Source organism: Thermobia domestica, chromosome 5 (assembly GCF_964235325.1).
Source record: "Thermobia domestica chromosome 5, izTheDome1.hap1.1, whole genome shotgun sequence".
NCBI lineage: Eukaryota > Metazoa > Arthropoda > Insecta > Zygentoma > Lepismatidae > Thermobia > Thermobia domestica.
In genome coordinates this window covers 253,839,234-253,865,385 of record NC_137458.1, presented here as the reverse complement: position 1 = coordinate 253,865,385, position 26,152 = coordinate 253,839,234, and positions in this window count along the sequence as shown.

Sequence of the window (26,152 nt, the reverse complement as noted above, 5' to 3'; positions counted from 1 at the left end):
CAGAAATACCCTGATACCAGTATCAAACATACTTATAGAGGCTGAATTCCAGTAGAAATAAACAGAATAAATAATAGTGTTACTTATTTCTTCAGTTTTCAAATCTGGTGACGAAGACATAGACTCATTGTTTTCTAAAGATTCAACTGGGAGGACAGTGTTTAGTGCTTCTATGTCCTGTAAGCAGTTTGAAATTCTCATGTTATGCTTGCGCTTTGATGATGCCACAACTCGCGCAGAACTTAGAAAGACTGATTGTGCGTCTCCAGTGTCTGAACTTTTCAATTCAATGATAGTCAATGGCAGAAAACTGTTTTGTACTAACACTGTGCGAAAGTTGATAAAATGTTGATACTATTTCAATGCCGTTTCAAAGTGTATATGCTCAAAAACCAGCAAAACATGGGATCAAAGTAATGTGTTTGTGCGATTCTGGTAATTCCTATCTCAGTAATACATGCATATATACAGGTAAGAGAAGTAATGGGCAAAGCTTGAGTGTATATGAGAAACGGCTGTTCAAAAGTACACACAGTAACATTAGACTGACGAAACACATTGAAAAGACACACACAAATACCACAGAGGAAACAGGTTTCTGTTAATACAACTGATAAATGTTTTACATTCTAAAGATCTAATCTGTATAGGTACAATAAAAAAGAACAAGAAAGAAGTACCAGAGGACTTTCTTGCAGATAAAGCAAAACCAATTGGAAGTGTAATGTATGGTTTCAGTGAAAACAAGCCATTGCTTTTATATGTGCCTAAAAAGAAGAGTCATCTTACTTATATCTAGCATGGATTACGGTATTGCCAATTATTTGGAATTGAAAAAAACAGGCATTGTAGCTTACTACAATAGAAACTGTGGCACTGATATCCTTGACATAAAGAACTCGATTTAAGGTACTAACAGAAAAACACGCCGTTAGCAGCCTTTTCTGAATGTTAAACGTCGGTAGTATAAATGCCCTTATCCTGTACATGTTCTACGCGGATAGCCCAACAAATCTATCACGATACAAATTTGTCAAAGTACTCGGTGTGGAACTTATAGAACTTCTACTGCGAAGAAGATTAACCATTCCTTCGATGCATAGAGACCTGAGTTTGATGATTTCAAAGCTGCTAGTAGCAGATGGTGATGTTCCACATTGTTTTGGGAAAGATATTGTTACGGACGATGAACTTCAAAAGAGAAGAACCTGCGCAATTTGCGCATGAGAAAAGAATACAAGAACACAATAGAAATTTAGTCGGTGTTTAAACTCCATATGCCTAAAGTGCTCAAGAAAAGTATGTGTAAACTGCGAAAAATGTGAAATAAGTCAAAAAGTGAACGCATACCGAAGCATGAGGGATATGGAGAGTGACATATCAGAGATTTTTTTGAGACAGTACTCTTATTCGTGCTTCTTATTGTATCTTTAAATATCTGTTTCAATCACAAGAATTTGTAGAGGTATTTTCCTTGATTTTTGAAGTAAGAGTTGCATTGTAGTTCTTTATTGTATAAATTGTAGCGTAGACGTGTATGGTAATATATATATATATATATATATATATATATATATATATATGCGAGTGTGTGTGTGTGTGTTTGCGTGTTTGTGAAAGTGTAATATATCTTGTTGCCTTTTAACGTGTTTACGACAATTCTAAACTATTCCTACGATGTTCTTAAATTGAGACAGAGAACATCGTTAAGAGTTGAAGAATAAGGCATACGGTTTAAGTTATAAGCTAGGACGATAATTTTTATTTCTGAAGGATGTAGCTTTTCGGTGATGTGCATTTTTGTGGTGCGGTTGTCTTGAGGAAGAAAGAGGAGTTTAATTTTACGTTTTTCCTGTTTTTACCCTGTCACATTTAAATATGACTATAAAACTCAAAAGGTACAGAAGGATACAAATTGGAATAGATAATGGGTATGTGTGTTGCACTGGCTCTCCAATGGTGTGTTATTTATGATACTAGAATAATTTGTGGCAGTACTATGAGCAGCAATATGAAAGTATATTTTCTTGATCTCTTTGCCATACATGTGTTAAAGATACAAAGAAACAAACAAATATATGTCAACCAATATCTGGTCTCTCTTATATTTACTATTCATTGATAATGTAAATGTAGCATCACACACTAATGTTTAATTTGGTTAAAGTAAAACCTGCCTTATAATGCTAGTCACACATGTTACTTAAAGACAATGGTCTAAAAACTATTATAATGTTATCACAATTTCAAAACAAAAAAAATACAGAAGAGGTCAAAGTATTTTCATAAAGTAGAAATACACTGGAACATATTAACATAAGAATTAAAATGCAAGGTGGTCTCGCTTGAATTTATCTAAACGAAGTAGAAAGTACTTTTTTTTTACACGTAATATATTTATATTTTCAGTATTATAAAAACACTGAAGTCTATTGACGCAATATCATTATAAATTTTTCTTAATGTTTTTTTTCTTTTATAGTAAACGATTTTAACATATTTTAATACTCAATATTAAAAGAAAATTATACATGTGCATTTTATGAGTATTTGAGACAATATACTAACCGACAGCAAAAAATTAATTTGTCTTTATTTTTTTCATTTATAGAGTTGTATATAGCACAATATTTTGCAGCGTTTGTTGACTAGAAAGTCTACTTGTGAACCGCCTGTTTTTAACTCTGTGTAAATTGTTTCTTTAAACTTGTTTTTGTTTCTTCTAAAAATCTAGGTATTGGCTTTTTTCAAGGATTTACGACTTATGGTTTAGAAATTGCTTATATTATATCCTTTACTTCAAACTCTGAGTTTAACATATTTCAGTATTTTTTAACTCAGCGAAAGGTATTAGCAAAAGTTTCACGAAATGTTCCATCGTTTTTATCAACTAGCGGGTTGAAATCATTTGGGAATAATAAGAAATGAATTATTTACACAAAATAATTAATTTCATCGTTTTGACTGTAGGGTTACTTTAAGCGGTTTAGACTGGAAAATGTGGTTTAAGTATTGAGTAGGAGCTCATGTGTTTCAATATACACGATACGTTCGAATTGTATACATTTACCGTTTATAAGTTCTGATGCTAGAAAAGGTGTGTAAGTCAAATACAACAGCAACAACAGATAATTAATGAAATTTATCGGAACCAAAGAAATCTGACTTGTAACAAAAATTCATTATGATACATATAAAAGTGAAAATTAAGTTAATAAAATTTTAGACAGGCTATTCGTTCTATATATGTAATGTTGCTTACCAATCGTACTTACACGGATTTCTTTGTATATGTTAAAGTAGAATTTCTAACCATTAGAATTAGTGTTACCAGATATCTCTTAGTAATTATATTTTAATATTTGTCCTAAAAATAGGAGCTTTATGCAAAATCGGAAGGAAATATAGTGGTGTCACCATGGAGTGTGTATTGTGTTTTGTTAATGCTACTTGAAGGCACAAGGAAAACGTCCGCTGAACAAATACGCAGATCACTTTCCTTACCTGAAAATACGGCCATAATACGTTCAGGATACTTACAGATACTTTCAGACGTTAAGGTGAGTTTTTGTCGTATTTGATGAACATAAAATAGTCGCTACTTTATTCTTGCAAACTAGAACGTTGGTGCTCTACCTTGTTATTTCAATTTATTTTCAGTAATCTTAACAATCTTGAATGTTTTGAGAAAGCAGATTTTAAGATAAACAATTCAACTCTGTTATGTCGATTGATTTTCCCATTAGCAATACTGCCATGAAATACATTCCATTTTAAAATGTAGAATTTTTTTCCTCCAGAACTTTCCAAACCTTCAGCCCACCCTACTTTTACATATTAAGGGCCTCATTCGAAATGCCGAGATAATTTTATTTCTTCCGATGCTCTTCATCTTGGAAGGCAGCTGCCCTAATGTAAAGATTTTACGATACTCTTAAAACTGGACTGGAATTCATCCTCAATTGTTCTGTTAATATCAACTCTTGGATACAAGCTTCATTACCAGTCAAAATGGAGGTCTTGGTATCCGTCGTGCTACAGATATGGCTATTCCGTCGTTTTAGCGTCTTTCTATGTTGCAAGTCAAATAATTAGTTCTCTTCTTCAATGGGATGACGACGAAATCACTAATCCAGATGTCTTAGACAGCATAGCTAAATGGACAAACTTAGTTGGGTTAGACTCTCCGGCTCTGGAAAATCGTAACAATCTGTCGGCCTTGCATGAGCCAATCGTTACTTTTCATGCAGCTTCTTTATTGCAGACTACAAATAACATTGAAGATTATGCCAGACCTCTAGAGGCATGTCTCCTGAAAACGGGTCATGGCTTCAAGCTCTACCATCACCTTCTCTGGGCCTACATCTATCCAATGAGAGCTTTCGAGTATCCGTCGCTCTACGGTTGGGCGCAGATATTTGTCAACCACACCATTTTCCCAATTATAACACCTTTGTAAAAAAAAAAAGATTATATGGTTTATCGTGCAAAAACAGCGCTGGCAGTCACCCACTTCATTCAAGTGGGAATGATATAATATTAAGAAAGTTAATATCTGCGGGGCTCCCAGCAGTGAGGGAACCGAATTGATGTAGCCGTTCTGACGGAAAAAATGCCTGATGGTGTGACATTAGTAACATGGAAGAAAGGAAAGGAATTGATTTGGGACTTCACAATATCGATTTGGATTTTTTTAGAACCCGGATGACACAATTCACGAATACAAGCTTCAATATATATTTTAGAAAATTTTGACACGTCAAATCTTGCTTGTCTGTACGCTCTTTTCACGTCTCATGAAAAATTAAGTAAATGTTGATAATCTTCACAAACTATATAAGTTTAATGTTCTCAATACAATTTTAATTTAGTCTTAGAAGATCAATTTTGGGAAATGAGCGAAATGTACCTACTGTCAGCATCTATAATCTCCTGTACTATGCAGTATAATATTGTGAATAATCAGTGGCATTTGGTTTGTTCAATAAATTTTACTACTAACATAGCTGCTCTAGGATAAAACAAGTCCTAAGAACATTAAATATATTTGTCCCAAATCATTTTCTGTAATGCAAATTATATTAAATATTTTGTGGAATTAAATTCTAGCGTACACAATCGTTTAATTTCACTATCACTCGCGTTCATTACAACATAATTCTCGTCATAATTCTGGCTACAGAATTTGCCAGTTTATTAAATATTATACCTACGATTAATATCATCATCTTTCCACATCCATATTGCTTTCATTCAATTGTTTAATCTATCTTCCCGGGATACTGTCTCACTTCAATTACCGAGATTATGGCTTCCTTCCAACTGTTAAATAAACAGACAAAATAGTAAGGATTTCTACATCTAACTGGACGGTTCATCTTGTATCTTTTCTAACACAGTTTAGAAAATCATGTATATACTGATAAATTACCTAGAGTTTATTTCGCCATTTTTATACAAGTTTGTTCAATATTTTCACGAGAGAAAAAATGTTAAAGGGAGTTTCTGGTAAATGCGCAAGTTCTCTGATTTAAAAAAAAATGGCATATGTTCAATACAACTTTAAATTGTACCTGGAACTTTTACTTGATATGCAACTTATTTATGAGTTAAGCTGTTGACGTATTTGTATAAATCGGACAATAAAGGCAGGGCTCATGTTTGACATTTGCAAACATATTTTTATGAATTCGGCACAGATCAAAACTAGTCCAGAAATATTATGTCAATAACTTTTTCTGTAGTATCTTTCTTTAACAAAACAATTACTTCTGAAAGCGCAAAGGACAATTATAACACTGCATTTCCAACAATCTAAGGAGGTTAACATTTTCCGTGCATGGGCGATTATTTATCTACACTTGTACTGGAGGGACACTCGACTCTAGTGGCTAAAGCTCCATAATAATCATACTTTTATTTTCCTGAATGGTGCACCGTGACGCTGATAAGCAGTGAAATTAGTGAGCATAAATATTGAAGTTATTATGTAATTAAACTAAAACAAAAGTAAATGATTAAAACTTGGTTAAGCAGGCAAGGAATGATAGGAATGGTCTATAGCTACCAATGTCAAAGTCACAAATTATATTGGTACGCTTTCTAAAGTTAATATGTATCATTTATTTTGTTATTCTACTAAGTATTTTCAATATAAAATAGCAAGTTGTAATTATACTGTATATATTCATTAATATAAAAGAAGAAAATAAAGGGCCATCCTAGTAACATAGTGAAATCGGTCCTTGATATAAGTTTAATCGTTATTCACCAAAATGTTACTTTTGATCTAAAACTACCTAAAATGTCCACCCCTACCTCCAATCCTTACCGAAATATCATATCATACATGCTAAAATCAAACTTTTTTATATTTTAAGTTTGGTGTGGGTGTTCAAAATATTTTGAGAGTTTCAGAGAGTGTAGATCCTCTGTATGTGGAAGTGTGAAACAATTTTCAAAATACATCGATGCCATTTTGTTTGTTTCTTGCTTGTTGACAAATGGTGACACGTCGCTGATCTTTTTGTTAAAGGTTTTGTAACACCCTTAGGTACAGTATATATTTTATTGGGGGCCAGAAAGAAACGACAACATTGTCGAAAAGAAATACAACTGAAACAAACGTGCTTTCTGCGCGGATTTTCGACCATTTTAGTGCCCTCATGTTCGGACTAGAAATATTTGTTTTCCAGAATTCACGATTTTTCTTTCTCTTGCGTCCCTTCTGCTTCTGTTACTAGTGCTTTCTTCACTAGCCACATACAGAGACGCTCTCTGATACCCGCATCGCGAAACGGCGACTCGCTACCAACGAATACTGTTTTCCCAAAACTGACGCCTTGAATATGCACCAGAAGCATCGGAAATGCAAGTTATGTCTTCTATTTCTGTTTTAACACGAATCGAATCCAAAAATTTTGATATTGCAGATGGCCCTGTAGTTATTTGAGTTATCGGATAACAAAAGTCGTGTTTTATTTCAGATATTCTGTCTATCATATTTACCAATGTATTTTCTTTGGTTTCATTGTTCTTTGCTGATGTAATCTCTTATTGTTCATGTTTTAGTTCTTCATTTACATGTATGTACACATTATTACGAAAAGGTTGTATACCTATATTGCTACGGTTTAAGGCCATAAAAATCTAAGAGAAACCTCGGGTTTCTTCGGAAACAGTAAACTAAAGATAACAGCTTTGTGACGCGAAGAAAGCTTACGCTTTCGCAGAAATTGGGAGATGTATTTTACTTCTTTAAAATGTAACAAGACATATTGGAATGTTATTAAGTGGTGAGAAGGGTAACATTGATTGAAATATTTAATTATACAATATCTGGAAACTATGTATACATGTGAGCACGTGCTGGCTTTATCATTTTTACTTGCTTACGTGAAAGAACATTTCCAATAAAAGAAAGAAAGCAAACAATTCGAAGTAAAAGGCAAGCCAAATTGAATATAATTCGATAAGTCGTAAAAGAAACATTAATGAAAAATAAAACATCATGTTCTTATGTATATCAGTAGATAGTTTAGAAAAAAATTTAAATTAAATATTTAAGTCAATGTTACACTTTATATATATATAATAGCATTTCAACGCGTCTTCGTAAGAGACCAGCTGTCAACTAAGAACTTACCAGTAGCTAAGTTCTCTGTATGCTTAACAGATATTGTAGGGGTTTTCAGAAATTGCGCACACATTTTTCCAATGTGTATTAAACTATTTAGAATCACGTTAACAGGCATCGATGAAAATTGTTCCTAATTATTGTATAACCAACCTATCACTAAGCTCACTCTTTATACCATTTATGAGAATATTAAATTATGTTCTAGAGATATGATACTAATGAAGTATTTAAATGATTGACATATTTGTCTTGAAGAGGAATACTAAACATCAATTTAAAAACAAATACATGGAAGGTTTGGTGCAATATAGCGTTAAGACATACTAGATTAACTACGTTTTGTTTGTTAGTCTTCATCTGCAGTGCTTTTAACTGACAGGAAGGAGTTTCATGAATATTACAAGATAAGAACACGCAAAATGCCCCTTGCTATAATGAACAATATTTCCAAACTAAATATAAAAACGAGCTGTCTGAAATTGTAAATATTTAACTTATGTTATAATTACACAAGTTATTAAACATAAATTCCAATACAAAACCACAAAATACATTCTTGTCCATTTCTTATTCTGACTCTAGCAAACAAAACAGTACAGCGGTAAATGCCAAAAGTATTGTCTATTTTAATCTTCCAGTTTTACTATTATATTAGATAAGATGTAATATTGACGATATCACGCAAACAAAACGAGACGTCCAAGGTTAAATTCTAATTCATTACTCTTCGTCAAGATCGACAAACTGTGTTTCTTTGCACTAAAATAATTTTGTTTGTTCCTTTTAATATTTGATAGTTTCTCTTCAGCTAAATAGTATTTTTTTAAAAAAAATTTCTACTAATTATTAAAAAAGTCACTATTAACTACTAAGTTGCGTTTTTTGTTGCTTCTATTTTCCTAAGAGTGACACATACATATTGTAATATTCTCAACTAACATATCTATTTGTTTTTTCAGAACAACAATTCAACGAATATTTTGGATATGGCAAATGCATTGTTTCCTGACAAAAGCTTCAAAATCTTGGAAAATTATATAGACGTGATCAGGAATGTATATGATGGTTTAATCAAGAATCTCGATTTTAGAAAACCTTATGAAGTTGCTGATGTAATAAATAAATGGGCAGCGGAGAAAACTCAAGGCCTCATCAAGGGTGTTGTTACTCCAGGTATTAATGTTGTATATATCACTTTTTGGTTGTTCCTTCAAAAAACATAGTACTTTGCATTTTAAACTGTATAAAATGAGAACCCGCAACCAGGTAAAATTAGTAATTGAAAGCATTGCCATAGGGAATTTAAATGAATAAAACAATATATAAATTATGTTTTAAATTAGCAGAAATGATCACCCTTCTCCAGGTTTATGAAAATATTTAAAATGATTTTAAAACAGCCATCTCTTGTAAGATGTGCACTTCAAGTGCAATAAAAGAAGTTGTTCGGAAACATTGTACACCACGTGAAGGAGTATGGACATTATAAGTTATAAAGCTTATCAAAGAATTACAATAACATACTTTAGTTTGTATAATTATCTGCCATGTTTATTATCATTTTCATGTTTATAATCAATATTAACCCATAAGCAGGCGCGTTCGGGTATAACGTACCCTACTCTCAGTGTTTACAATGTGACAACACTGCTTGTGTAGGTTTTGAACTTATTGTCGAGGTATTCATCCATTGTTATCTGACAGTTAAGCTGATGTACTCTAAGTTGTTCCATCAGAATTGGACTTTCTACAATTGTTGGTTCATTGCAAGTAAAAGCAAATGGACAATTTTGTTCCCTGCTCTCCTGCTACTGTAAGTACTTTCTCTTTGTGGCTGCGAAGAACAGAATTAGATTTTGGTTGAGTAGACATTGAGTATTTTTGATTATGTTGTGCTGTAAACTTCATGAAAGTGTCAACTCAAGGAATCTGCTACATGAAATATCGGAAGAAGAAGCTGTAGATAATTAGAAATTCAATTAGAAAAATTAGAAAATAGAAGAGAGTGATCATAATACTGACTCTGATTAAGATTGTCTTAAGATGAGGGGGAAAGGTTTGTAATTTCTGGCTCTAATGGTTATTTTATTGGAAGATATAATGTATGTAAATTGAGGAAAACTTGTTTTCGTACAACAGGGAAAAAGAAGCCAAAAAATATTGTAAAAGTATTTCCTGATCCGAAACATATTCTTAAAAATGTGACAGGTGAAACGTCAACCTTCCATTTTGTTGTTGATTCTTATATGATTAACGATATAGTGAACAACACAAGTGCACAACATCAGCACATTATTTTGATTGTACTGTTTACTAGAAGGACATAAAGACATCAACTACCAATTTCAATATAAATAAATAATAAAGCAATATGAAGTCCGTATCAAAAGAGATTAATAAGTATTGATGTAAATAAATTGCTGACGCTCAAAAATCTCATACTTCAAAAGTTTCGATAAATTCAAGGTATTTGGCAACCCTAAATTTATCGATAACATTAGATAGTAAGATTTAATAATGTTATTTCTACTATAACACTAATTTGCATCATAACAATATTAAAATACAACTGTGGCACTATTATTCCAGATTATATACAACGCTGGCAACACTAAGTGTAGTTGACAACGTTGAGTGTAATTTTCATTATCGTCATTCATGTAAGGTGAACTATAACTGCAGTAGTATTTTACATGCATCTTTGTGTATGTGACTTTTAAAATAGACGAACATAAACACTTGGTATATGACATACCCAACGCACCTCAGTAAATTACGCTAATTGAAGTGCCTGCTTAAGGGTTAACAAATTTGGAATGCATTGATTATCCAGCAGGAAAAGCATGAACCTCCATCAATAATGTTGATTTCTAACTCTCTGTTGTATACATTCTTCCGAAATTAACAGTAACCTATCAACTAGTTCTTAAATTATTGTATCTTGCGGACGGACACATGGTTAGGGAAGGTAAATATATGAAAGAATATTCCATAAATCAATCTTTAGAATCGAACCCACTTCTTGGTAATTTTGCTAATCACAAATATGAAAGTAAAATATTTTTGAATTTTGAGTCTTACCCATTTAGAAGCGAAGTGTTGAAAAATATTTTGACGTGACTACTTATTTAAAAAAAGAATTTTAAATACACCATATGTCATATCGGAAAAATAAGATATTCGAAAGATACTTGGCTTAATTTGGCTTATATGTTCAATTTGCTCCCTCACTAGAATAAGCATTTTACTGAAACTAACACGATTAAAGCCGAAACTGGAAACGTGCTATATTCTTAGAGTCACTTCATACCGCTGAGACATTCTCTCAAGAAGAAGAAACATACGTGGAAGTATAGGTACACGCTCCAGTAAATCAGGAAAACAAGAATAAATTAAATATATTCCGTAATAGTCAACCTTAAGTTGGGAATATATACAATAGTGGAAGTTTTTGCACAATATAAATTTTCTCTTAGCACCGAAATTTTTAGAAATGTGGAACCACTTTGTCATGAGAACCAGAGGGACGTAACTCCGAAAATAGGGTTTTCCTTTTCCTTTATATATTTATGTAATTTGAAAGTCCCAATTGGTGACAAATCGACGTAACTCTATCTCTTCTCCTAGCCGTTAGAAGGACGTCCATCTGCCTCAAACGAAGTCATTCAATTTTCAGGACCAAAGAGACGTATTGGCTCATACGTTTCTCTGTCTTGAAAACTCAGATGAATTTTGAGAACTGCGTTTTAGTGAGTATCATTGCTTTAAACTGGGGTTTTCTGTACTGAATTCACACTGTTGTTTTGTTATTTTAAAGAGATGTAAATAAAATAATTAATAATTATTACATAAAAATATCGATTCACTTTTTACTCAATTGCAAAATTTGCAATTTTTTGTCAAGTAGTATTCCGCGACAATGTAAGCTATTTCTAGAAAGCCTTCTGTTGCGGACTTTTGATTTTTTAGTAGTTTTTCTTAGGTCTTTAGGAAGAATGACATAAAACAAGAGAGTAGTAAATGAAGTGTGGTTGCCTACTAGCATGTTCGTTTAGGAATCGCAAAATGACTTCGAGGGCAAGAAGAGTTCTCGAGTTAGTCAAATTGAATAACGCCGATAAAACGGGAGAAGAAAACTTTGAATCGATACAGAAAACAAACAAGATCTTTTGAGTTCGTGTTCGAGTAATAATTATGTAACTATTGCTGATTGAGGATCGCTATCATCTACAACAGAATTGAATAACGCCAAGAAAACGGGTAACCAAAACATTTAATCTAATGGTATAGTAAACGAAAATCTTTTGAGTTCGTGTTGAAGTGAAGATTATGTACCTAGTGCTGGCATCTATCAACATCGGGTGACGACATCCCTAGGCCCAAGAGAAAACGAAGGGCAACTAATCCAAAGGAACAGGTAAGAGAGATTACGGAACTAGGTTACCCATAATTCATTTGGTTCATACTGCTGTCAATCTCCCCTTCTTTGAAATCCAGATTTTTTTTAAAAAAATATAGTCTTGCCAGTACTAGAATTTTACGCTAAATTGTCGACAAGTGTAAAATTTACACTCATTGTGACTTTGGGCGTCCGCAAAAGCCTTGAAAACTTCTCGTAATGAATTTCTGGGTATGTGTATGATTGCTGCAATTATAAAGTTACAAAAATGTGTATCTTATTGAAATTTTTGCTGATTGTTTTTTTTTATTTATAAAAGTAATAGGAAAATATTCAGGCTGTAGATAGAGTATGTGTCTCTACTGTTGCTACGCATTAAAGGAAACAGGAGAGCTCATGCAACAAAATCCAGATCACGGATTCTAGTCTGATGCACTCTATAAGCAACAAACCAACGACTCGTGGAACTGATCGATCCGAAAGAAGTCAGCTATGATTCCAATGATTGCAGTCATTATTTATCTCTTAATAGAAACCGTTTTCTTAATGTTTTTATACGTAGAATAAGGAATGGAATAGATTACAAATTGTAATCAGTTTTGTACCTAAATTGTTCTCTATTAACCGTACGGTATATGTAAATTATTGATAATGCTATCTTCTAAGTCTTGTGAACCACTTGCCTATTTTCTTTAAACGTTTAATTACTTACCTCCTAGTTTGGAAGTTAGTGATATTATAGTATATTGAAGTACCGAAGGGTGGTTGGATCATGTCCTAATACTCATTGGAATAAGTTGGATTAAGACTGTTTAAAGTAAACAGATCAGTCGTCAAGTTGATTCAATTTTCACAAAGTTTTAAGACGCAACCAACACAAAACAAAATTTCTGTAAGTGAAATGCATTTTCTTTAGTTGAAACATCTGTCTTTGCAATGTTTACCAAATTATTGTATCGAAATCCAAAAGTATTTTTGAAACTATCTACTATTATATAGTAAAATGTTAGTGTTTAATCTAATAATTAATAAGTTATTTTTATCTGTTCTTAGTTATCCTTAATGTTTAGCAATAACATCCTGAATTGAACTCTGGAAAAAATGTATCACTTTTAAAATATTTGTCAGAATTTCACGAATTTATTGACGAATATTTAAGTTTTGTCTGCTGATCTGAAATATCAGCAAATGGATAGCTAAGGTTAGTGGTCCGGGTCAGCCACATTTCAAAGAGAATTGATAAACAAAAACTACAGTGGTTCGCATTTTAACGACTTTCTATTATAATAATTGCTGAAGTTTGTGCTTATTACATGGAGCGCTCAAAGCACAAGGCAATCAAGCACAGAGTGGTGAGAATATAGACATGCAATTTATATTGGAAATTTTAATTTTGTACAGTGTGCTTAACTATATGGAAAATTATACAGTTTTTTGTCTTTACGTGGTACTTTGCTTTCATTTTTGAGACTTTCAAATTTCATCCTATTCTGCAATGAAAAGTACCTGTAATTCAACAAGGAAATAATTATATATGTTAATTAAATTGAAATTCATAGTAACTTGGCCCATGACAAACAATTTACCATTTATATCGTAAAGGTCAGATCCACCGGTATTGTGACAGAGCGATGCTTGAGCGATTGACCGTAGAAATTCAAAGCGCGATTAATAATAATTTCACAGCCTATTTTATTACAGACGTAAACTTTTTAGTCAGTGGAGACAAGAGCGTGGATCATGAGTCAGAGTTGATGCCGATGGGTTGCGGTGGCGGTGGGTCAATATGAATCATGGTAGGTGGTTGGTCGAAGTTCGTCATGATGGGTCAAACTAGGTAAAGTGGGTAGTGAGTCAAGATGAAAGGTTTCAGAGTTAGAGATACGTACCTTATTTCAAAAGTGTGTAGCACGAAATTGAATTACTATATTGATTAGCTATCGTATCATTTGTGTACTGTGAAAACTCATTTTGTAATGCCTTGATTACTATTCAATAATGTTTTTACCATCTTATTATTTAAAAAAAAACTCTTTTAAAATCATTTATTTTCCTCTCTCCTGTAAATCTATGAAAATGGAGTTACGTTCCTCTGGTTCTCATACGACGATATACAATAATGTTTAATGAAAAATGCAAAATCTTGAAATTGAGTGTATTTTTAAATCTTGCAATTTGTCAAGCAAAAGGGAAAAATGTAACATGAAATAGCCCTTTTAACCGATTTTACGAGCAACGGTTTCCATATTATTCTTTTAGTTTTAATAAATATTATAATTAATAATAATAATAATAATAATAATAATAATAATAATAATATAATACAATATAGTAATAATAGTACATTTCGCGTTATTAAGTTTAGAAAATTTTGAAATTCACTGTTGTACACAATTAAAAGAAAAAGTATTAAACCCAACCTGATTATTTGTATGCAAAAATTTATTACTTATCTCTTTCTATTGTGTCTAACTGAGTACTCTGTTCATATTTCATCTGTCGTACTCTGGCGTCGGCGATGATAGGTTTCTCACCTGTGCTCTTGTATACAAATGTACAACAGTATGTGTTTCTTGCTGGTCAATAAAAACGTCTAGAAGGTATCTTTGAATATAATAACAACAGTTAATCAGAAATTTGCAGAGAATGGAGTAATGTAAGTAATGACTGGCAATTGTCTATTAATTCCGGAGAGTTACAGGGTGTACCACTCTGTTTCGATAATGTACGTATAGTGATTACGAAACAATGATTCGTAATCCTCCAACCTTAATATGAAAGAGAAAAAAATAACATGAAACTTCAGTCTCCTAGCTGTCAGTAGAGAAAGATATAAATCAATCCGACCACAACAGACTATATTGTGTGTTTGAGACAAAAAGAGGCCAGAAAGCTATGTTGTATTACTATATATACCTACTTAAAATTTCTTAAATGGAATAGGGTTTATTCTATTTCCGAAGCTTAGATATTATAATGCAAAGCGATGGTAATAGTGATATATATATATCTTTTATCTTTGAACGCTCGAATATGTTACGTCAGCAGATATTTGACCAACCAATCTTCTTTCCTGCTGAGCAAAATATGAAGAAAAAACTGCCTCTTCAACGTGTAAAAATAGCCCAAATGTCTTGTTTGAATACGTTCTTAAAATTAAATGGAAACATTATACTAGTAGTAGTTACAAGACATAAATTGAAATACCACAAAACAATACTATCGACAGCCTTCATCACGAAATATCTTTATAATTTCATCACTAGACGTCAAACAAATAATGTGTTTTTTCACTGCTAATCCCAAACCTTTTTACAATAGAATTGATCACCACCAGCAGGATGTATCTGAGAGATGCATTCATAATGCCTAATCTGTAAAAAGGGTTTGCACCACTTGAAGTAAAGACTTAACCAAGCAAATGTTATTTTTGTAGTTGATCCATTCCCAGATGTGATATATTTTTTTGCTCAACTCTAAAAATATGCCAGATTTACAGATTTACTGAAATTCGCGACCTCAAATCACTCAGTAGTTTCTTCAAAGATTTTTGCGTGAGTGTGTATTGAGTATTGCTTACCGACATAGAATATTGCCTGTGGTTCAATCTTCAGAATACATCTTGCTGTCTCAGGCAGTGAAATAATGAAACAGAGACAATGCTTTGCACTTTGTGTCTCATAATGTTGCCACAAGATGCTTAATGGATATCATTCATGTCTGCTTTCCAGCTTTAAATGCAACCAACATTTCTGATTCTGAGTTGATATTCAGTATGTGGTGGAAATTACTCACGGAAATCACTATTACATCTCTGTTTCCAGTGTGAATCAATACCACTGAATATGTTTGCAGGGAATGAAGAGCATGTACGACAAAGCGTGTACCTGCTTTCTTATGATTCCATTCTCCTATGTGAATGTTACTTCCTACATGATGTACATTCTAGCCGCTGCTAACATATGTACATTTGCTTTTCGGCATCATCAACTTCCATTAGTTTCCCTGTAAGATATGAAATCAGCTCAGAAAACGAGAATCTTGTTATCAGAATGTGAAAGAGAACTATGCTAATTTCAACGAACCTTTCGAAACCAGATTTCACGGCACTCACGCTATTGAGTGCCGTGAACTCTTTTCTCCCTTCTAGTACTTATGATTGAGAATGTACTATACTGATCCCAAACAACGTGTGCTGTTTGTGACCTTCTTAACTGCCACAGTATTCGTGGGTAAAACATTCTATGAAAGCATTCAACACATGATTGCCCTTGCACACTGGTTCTAGGAAACCCATGCACAAGATCTCCACTATCATTTCGAATGAAGTCAAAAGTATTTAGAGCCATTAAATCCTCATCCTAAGTTACGTTATATGTGGAAATTGTTTCCAAAAGACGTCAGAAAATTTCGCATTTTATAAGAATGAAGAATATTTCCAGTGGAAAGTGCTGGTTGGTTTGAACAAGGTTCGAAATGGATAAAGTGTTCCAAGTTGCTCCCGCGAATTTCCAGGGACATAAATGATGACGCAGCTCTTTTTCATCGTTCTTGCTGCTTTCAGAGGTGAAACCATGTAGAATGCGACAAATTTCTGGTTCTGGCAGAATCTAGAGGTCCAGCATTGTCAGGATCCCTGTAATACCAATGACTACACCTCCTCCTTTAACTTTCTTATTCGCCTGTTCGTTTGCTTCGCAATTAGAGTTGAAGAAAACACACGGTTGCTTGTAGATATAACTCAATATCCTCTATTAAACTCTTCCTCAGTTAATGGTGACATAGATTACAAGTCTCTGATAAAGACAGAAACCCACCAGGCGTACCTGGGATGATATAGGACAAAGAAAAAGGGAAACAGCTGTTTCAAGATGACAATCATATGATCCAATTTTCGCTCTTGTTGTGACCTTATGAACATGATTATAAGAAGTTCGTACTTACAAAGAAGTAGCCAGAAGTGTATTGTTGGCTTATCTCTAGAAGAGTCAGTAAACTACTTTTCCATGGTATTGTCGTCTTCATGGTTCTCATAAGTCTTCTTCAAAAGGATGTCAAGGGCTGCAACAGTCACTTGGTTAGTATACCGCGTACGTATTTGATCACTTCCTCGCAGAAAGGATATGGCTAAAGCCTCTGACATTGTTACTCCTGCCTGTGCAAGAATTTCAGCCCGCCCAGAATCCCTTAACAAGTCTCCATGGTTGCCCACATAGCCATTTTCATGTGGAGTCCTCCTAATACGACAGTAAACTTATCCTCACCAAATGTTTCACGGAAGGTACATTGCACTTGTTTAGCAAGGATTAATAGAGGTTGGTTCACAAATAACAGTTGCGTTTGATGAAGATAAAGATAGTGTGTAGTTTTCGCTACTATGTCCAATCATCATTGTTTTTGTAGCTGCCTTTTGAATTGTCATTTGGAGCCAAAACTTAAATATGAAGCCCAAAGTGTCTTTAAAATAGACGAATAATTCGAACGCTACAGATGTATCAAAAGTTTTCCCTTACCTTTAAAGCAAGTCATAGCCCAACTATACCCAGAGAGCCTCCCCTTCCGAGGGATGATCATTGTATCTCAAAACAAATATTTTCACACAGTCTTTATTCTTATCTTGAAGAAAACGTTCATTTTTTTCATAATTATGTAATATAATTTAATTCTTCTATAATCAAGAAGAAATCATATATATCTATTTAATGAAATAAACTGGCGTAGAGATAGATAAAAGAACTGTGTTTCGTTGGCAATTCTTTATATTCGAAACTATATTAACCTGTCTATATTTGCACTACATTAAAACTTAAACGTTTTAATCTGTTACTTCAGAGACTACAAATGTGTTTGAATATCAATGATGACCCTATGTAAATAAACAGGAACTTTTTTAATGTCTCAATACAGACAATTGTGTACAGTTGTGATAATTGGAAACGAATAGAAAAACTTATAGTGACTGCAACGAAATTGAATTTATTATTACGATATTGTTTGTAAAACGCTTTAATAAGTAGAAGTCCCATCTATTTTTTATTTTATATCAAGCAATCTTAGTTAATATGATCGTGTTAAATAATCTGAAAACTCAATAGGTAGTGAATTAGAGTATCAATCCGAGAACAGAAATATTTTAGTTTTCTTAAGCTGGCAGACCTCAGCATGTGAAATCAAACAAGTAAATTCTTCCTCGTCAATCACATGTCCATTGAATGTCCCGAATTCGATCAAAAGCTTGCTGATTATTTCCAGTGCATAAACAGTCCCAATGGGGAAGTGTCGCTTCTTCTGGATATTGAGGAGTGCTGATCCTTGTGCACTGTACCGTGTTTTTGTTTCGCATAATGTCGCTCAATATCGCTCAATAGTGTCTTCAATTTTGCAAAGGTTTTCTTCATACATATCTTAGATTTTCTTCCTGCACTCAAGTATATTATATGAAAAGTGTATTTTTCTACAATGTTAATTTATTTTTAAAGTACAAATGTCCTTCTCTCTTTTGAAGTTTCTTTATTTTTTCGCATAAACCAAGAAAACTCACAAGTCAATTCTAACCTTTCTTTGGTTTGACTACTTTTAAAACAATTTAATTTTGATTTGAATTTTTACATGAGTTTTCCAGGATTTTCTTTTATTACAAAGAGGTTGTTCAGTCTACATTTGACCAATTTCGACTTACCTAAAAATTTAGAAGAATCCATGGCACCAGGTCCGTAAGTGCTCAATATGTATGCCTTGGTTCTAAACAATAGCCACACAGCGTAATTTCCCTTGAAGTGGGGAATCTGGTCCCATTCTCTTTACACAGCTTTCCAAAGTCCTTCCACAGTTGTCAGACGCCCTTTTCCCAAAGCCCGGTTGAGCAATTCAAATCCACAATTGTCCATAGGATTTGCATCTGGAGATTTAACAGGTACATCATTAAAAGTTATCACCTTTATACTACTTGCCTCCTCAATCTCCTTGTAGACTGTGAGGGACGATCATGATGTATTTCATGAAGCCTTGTCCGTGTGGATGCGCAGCAGATTGGCGCCATTTCCGTATATTGTTGGAATATCATGCTCGTAAATCGGGTGCATGATCTGTTCCTTAAAATGCTGCGAATTTATTTTGCAGTTCTTCGCCACCGTACTAAAACGTTTTTTTTTTAATTATGTTATTGAGCCATTAACTAAAGCGAAGCTACATCGCAATTTTTCATTTATTTATATCTGGTTGTCCTGCCAACGACATTCCAAAATTTTATTATTTAAAACCTATGACAACATATAAATATCTTCTTTATATCGATATTATATCAGACTAACAACTTATTCTTCTTCAAATAACAGTTTAGTACATATACAAACATACTTTACGCTCAAAATTTACAAGTGATAACAATGTAGAAAAATATACAGCGTACTGTTGTATATTATGGCGCCCGACGAACTGTTCTTTTTATTCATTTACTTAATAAAAAGAAAAAGAACTCTGGATCGTTTACTTTTACGTATTAATCATTTGAGTTTTCGAATGCACCTCGTATACTTGAAAATTACAATTCACATAATGATACATATATACCATATTCTATAACGATATTATTATCATATTTATTTTAAACTTTATCATAATCTTGATTTATTTATACATTTCAACGACGATAAGGCACATTCAAAATTTGATTTGCAATTTATTTAATTCCTTTTTCGGGTCCATTTAATGTTTGTTACTAATTATTAATTATTTATTTGTGCAACATGAAGAAGGTTTTGAAAAAGATGTGTGTGATATTCCTATAGTTGTTCTTTGAACACAACATGATCGAATATAAGATATAGTTAAACAAAATATATATTAAGATTAAAATATCGCACAACATTAAGACATTTGTTGACATAAATTGTGGAACTGCGATTATAGACATGAACTCAAAGATTAAATAACATAAAATAAAATACATTAAACAAACTTACATATTCATGAAATACTTCGTTTTTCTCTTTTGGAACAAAATGTTATCTGTTATGTATCTTTACATTAAGTTTATAGAATTCGAATAAGGTACGAATAACAAACGAAATCATAATGATATTTCAAGTGGAATAATGCAAAATCAATTACGTACGGCCCCCTCAGACGCCGCAACTCCAATTTAAGTTACATTTCCAAAGGCCTCATATAAGTAGCATTGAAAATCATCAATCGGAATACGGTTTCCCTCGTTCTTTACTTCTACAGTTCTTAATTTCTTACTTCTATTACCGTAAATCCTGCCATCTAAACAGCGTTTCTTAAAAATCGTATTATTTCGACAGTGATTAGATTGCGTTATGTTATTGGTTCAATTAGGTTCCGTTCTTCTTCGTTTCACTGGAAGTGAAATAACGTGTCTCCTAATGGATCTGTGTTTGTCCTTTACATGACATCCACAATAGTCTGTCCTGCCATGGTTTCTGTTTCTTCTGTAATTAAGCTCGGTTACGTTACCGGTACATATGGATTTAACACAACCTTTTACATTGAGATCGTACTTTAATCTCACATGGACACTTCGAACTTGGTTTCGATTAAGGTTAGTTTGAATCAAGCTAGTACTGTATTGAACCATTGAAGAGTTTTCAAAACTTTGCAATATCATGCTTAGATTATTAAAGTCAATGCACTGCATCACGTTCTGTAAAAACATCATCGGATTGTTACTAACATTATTTTGGTCTTTTCGTTGCATGAATAATTCAACAGATTCAATTCAATCGAACAATCAACGCAAGCACTAATAGGAACACACGTTTTCTTTCTGCATTTCACGAATATTGGAATCAACTTACCTCTTGCTACATAAACCATAGAATTAATATTATGTTGGATATACGGGGAACACAGACAGTCAATAGAGTTCTCAAGATGAGGATGATCATAACCTTTCATATACTGATACATACCAGAATCGTCATTATACACAGTATCAATAAAGCAATCAAAAACATTCAAATGAGGAAATAAGTTAGGATAGTCTGATCCAACCAATACGGTAGTATGCTTTTGTGAAACCTCCGTGCATTTCACATATTTACATTCAAAATTTGCTTTCTCGGTTGTTTCTATAATGTCTACAGAGTCCTGAACTTCGTTGAACCGCTGTTCTACCTTGCCCATTTCTTCATCATGACGTCCAACTTTGGTTGTAATTAGCTGGTTCTGATTTAATTGTTCCTGTATTCGATCCACTTACAATCATTGCGTTGCTGCAGTTGCTCTAGCTTTTCATCAAATTGTTGTGCTTGATCTCGAGCTTGATCCTTGATTTGTTGCGATATTGGTCTTAATAAGTCCATCATGTTGTCTGAAGAATTTGTTACTTGAGTCCCACTCGTTTCACTATCTGGAGCACTAATAACGTTTCTATAGATAATTCGGCCACTTCTCAAATTGGTACAATTAATAAGTACAAACAGTAGAAATTAGTGTAGTAACAAATTTTCGTATATGCTTTAATCATGAAAATGAAATAATAATTTTGAAGCAAAATAAACCTTTAAAATTACGAAAAAATATACAAAAACAATTATCGAACATAAAACAAGTGTACAAAATTGTCGACATTAGAAAATTACTTCTCATTATTTTTTGTTCAACACAGACAAAACAAAGCTAATAGTCACCAAGAAGTCTCTGAGCCATTAACTTTTTATCACAAAAAAACTTTGATTGTAGCAATAATATACGTATATAGGTCAAAATAAATCATAGTCTCTCAATTTTCGACTTACGAAAGCCTGTGTTCCACCAGCACCTGCCATCTCAAAGAATTGAAAGGTGGCTCCCGCTTTCACTCGATCTTAGCAGAAAGAAAAATAATTTTGTGTTTAGACGTCCACGCGCGTGTGCTGCGGCAATTCATCGAGCAGATTTAACGGTACGATCTGAAAAAATATATCAATTTATCTTCACAAATGTGGACATAAGGACGAAATGCTTAAACAATTTTAATTATTTACTTTCTTTCTTATTAAAAGTTAAATTTTATAACTTTCAACATTCAATTCCTCCGTGATTTTTTTTTTCGTTTCTCAATATTGATCCCAGATATTTGAAAGTATGCATAATATAAAAATATTATTTGAGAGAATCACGCGTTCATGATTTGCTGTATTACGTTCCAGGAAATCTTCCATGTATTTAGTTACATCTGAATTTCCTTCTAAACCCATCTCCCTGAAAGCATTTAATAAGACCCTCGTATTTCTTTCTCTATTAAATTTAAATTTTCAGCATATGCCATAGCATGGTGAATACCACTCTACGCTAGGCCCTGGTTGCTACCTCTGAGTTTCCTTACAGAGTAGTCCAGAACAAAGTTGAATAATAACGGCAACAACGTACCTACTTATTTCCAGGCAATTTCCGACGTGAAAGTTCGTGGAAAAATCCTAAGACGACTTCATTTTGGGATTTATTTAAATATATCTTTATTAATTGAATTAGCTTTCTCGGTATTCCAAATTCACTAAGAATTTTGTAGAATGAGTCTCCCCTAAATCGTAAGCCTTTCTAAAATCAATGAATAATTGATGTGGCGGAGAACTGTCTTCCCACTTCTCTTCGACTATTTGTCGAAAGGTAATATTTGTTCGAAAGTTGCTCGATTTCCTCTAAATCAGTACTGATAATCTCCAATAATTTCTTATGTGTATGGAGCCAATTTTGCTAATAGAATGTTTAAGATTATTTTATGTGATGCTCAGAGAAGAGAAAAATCTCGATTATCATTACAATCAGTTTTGCCGACTTTCTTGTAGAATATAACGTATGAATATTATTGTGAACTTCGTAATGTAATGAGAGAAGAATTCTCTCCTTTAATATAGTTTCTTCTATTAAAAATATTTTATTCTCGTACTTTCTTCACGACGTAATTCCATTGCTATTATTACTCTTTTCTTAATACTTTTCGAGCAACTAAGAACTAATTTAAAATTTTGGTTTTGTAGTGTAGTGTTTTGAGGATACAAATCCCACGCATGTAAGTAACGTTAGATATTTTTAAAATTCAACACTAAGCGTTGTCTTTAAGTTTACAATTTGCTGATAAAAATTGATCACTTCTTTCGCAAAAAAAAAAGGGTACATTATTGATAAATGAGTACTTCAGTGCAGTGTTCATGACGTTCTTGCATTCTTAATAGCGAGAAATGTCAATCTTGTACATCTTCTCCATAGCAAGAGTAGATACGATGGATCAAATGAAACTTACAAATTCTTTCATTTAGAAACCGCATATCTTTGTTAGATATATTTACTTTGAGATGATGAGCATTAATAGTGAAGTTAGGTACTTATTTTTGTAAGCTAACTTTAAAACAAACATGAAAAGATGGGATGTCATTCAGCAAATTGGCAGAGAACATTGTTCTTAACATAGAAAATATTTTGAAATACCTCCAGAGTTAAGTTGAAAAATTTTATTTGAAAGTTAACATCAAAACAGGTTAAGACACTTTATCTTCCAGACTTAGTTCCATATTCTGGATTTTGTTGTTTCTTCATGGACAAAGGAAATATGAACACCCAGTATTTGTGTAAAGTGTCATTTTTTGTGTGAGTTATATAAGGAAAATATGCCTTAATCTTTGTATAGGAAGATATTAAAAACATTTACTAACATGAGAATATGCAGTTCTAGAGTGTACAGTAATAGATGCTGGTAGAAAACTAACAAATACAGGGTGAGGCACGTAAAACCGGCCCGTCGTAATATTCTGTTATATTGTGTTTTTGGCAACACTTAAATAATCTACCTTCCTACTAAGAAATGGCGTGTCGAGGTCGGGTCGACTTACGTGACCTGCAGCAGTCACGTGCAGCCGCAGCCAGTGAAACTTGTCGAAACCAGTTGAGAAAAAGGCCTCGTTGTCTTAAGCCGGGTGAGTGTCAGTGTGTGATAATGCCGTATTCGATACCCGAGCGTGTTGCCACTGTTGAAAGGTTCATTCTCACTGGATCTTTGGAAAAAATTTGTTTCAGGAGAAATTTCCAGGATGTTGGAAGAGCTTCTCTAGTATCCAGCTTTCTCACTGGAGGCATTGCTTGCAGTGTCAAGTCTAGGCTAGGGTTATTACGTGCTTGTGGACGCAAGCACGGCAAGTCTTAGTTACGGGCGAGAGAGTGAGAGAGACTAAGGGTTTCAGCCAAGTGGAGACTACCTTACCGTGCACACCAGTGTACAAGATTTTTGGAAGCTTAGCTTCATCATTCATACATCATTTCTTCTTCTTCATCATCATCATTTTCACTTCAACTTAGTACAGGACGGAGATTATCACGAGCTCAGACGTGCCTTATGGCATCTCAACCCGTGAGTGGGCAACACTCTGGTTTACCACCAGTTGTACAGCAACCCTCCTGTTCTTCCGGGACATCGGTAAGACGGAGATGTCATTCATTGGAGCGGATTTCTGCCAGCCAGGGTTCTTCAGCACGCTCCCGTTCCCAAGTGGCATCAACAAAACTTCCGTCTGCTAAAAGACAACATAAGATCAGTGACGCTAGTTCGGAATTTCAATGAATATTGACTTTCACTACAATAACCAATTTCCCAATTTACCTCCACCGGGTCGACCAGCTCTTTATTCTTATTTACTTCAAAACTTTGATCCGAAATTCCTTAATACGAAACTTCTTTTTGTTCAGATCACTAAGTACATGCCTCGTGCCAATATCAATCAGATCATAAAGACCAGGAACGGGATGATAATCAAAACACCGGATCCGGAATTTCTCCGTACAATCCGGAACAATTCAGTTTCGAAATTTTCGGAGTAAAATCTACCATGACCAAGCTGAGTGACCAACGCACCAAACAGCCACCACCACCAAAAAAATTGCCCACTCTATCTGGTGTAGATCCGAGTTATACTGATAATGAAGTCCTTGAAGAACTCAAGTTAGAAGGCTACACTATCATCAAATGTATCAGGATCAGAGGCGATCATGGTCCGACATACATGGTGCGCGTCCTTACTAATTCACAGCAGACAACTGATGACTTGCTTACTCGCGGTGCCTATATCTACAAACAGCACCATCGTGTAGAACCTTCTCGCACTTCTTCCCCATTACCTCTTCGCTGTGAGCGCTGTCAGGTTTATGGTCAGCATTCTACTTCTCAGTGCAAAAACCCATTTAAGTGTGGCTACTGTTCAGGTCCACACCCTACACGCAGTTGTACAAATTTAAAATCACCTCCGACGTGTTCCACATGTCAAGAAAATTCACATCCGACATATAGTTTCAAATGCCGATCCAAACCAGCTCCTGAGCCATCAAAACCAGAAACAGTAGTGCCACTGCGCATACCTGAACAAATCCAACCACCTACCAATCCAGCACTTCAACAGCCTGTAAGTATTCATCAGCTCTTAACATTTCTCACTCTATCTTTACAAAATATTCATCCGTTCTTACGTAACCACATCGCTCAACAAATTCAGTATGCAGCCAAGGCAATTTTCCACGCCAACATCTGTCCTACATATTCTGGTAATAATGTCTACTATCATTCAAATGTATTGGAAACCGAAGTTTGAAAGCCATCTTATCTTTCTTCATTGCACTATGGCGCTCTCTTTCTTGTTTTTCAACATACGTTCTCTACCACAACACAAGCCGCTTTTTGAAGCGCTTCTGTCTGAAGAAAAGATCCATGCATTTCTTCTAAATGAGACTCATCTCACACACAAACTGACATGCCGCATACCTCGATTTCAATTGCTGCGACAGGATAGCACTATAGCAGCTAGGCGAGCTAACGGGGGAGTAGCGATTGGATTTTCACCTACCATTCCATTTCGCAGTCATTCTCCAGCTTTTCCAAATCTTCCTGAACATCTTGTCACATCTTTATACTATAAGGGACTTTACGTGACCGTTGCTACTGTGTATATCCGTCCTGGCCATGATATCTCTCTAAATTTCTTCCAATACATCTCGGATAACTTCCCCTCCTACATAATCATGGCAGACGTGAATTTACATAGCCGACCAGTCAATCAGCGAGATCAGTTCCTTAATTACATTACTAGCCATACTACTGGCGTGACTCTGCCACTACCAACAAATACCAGGCC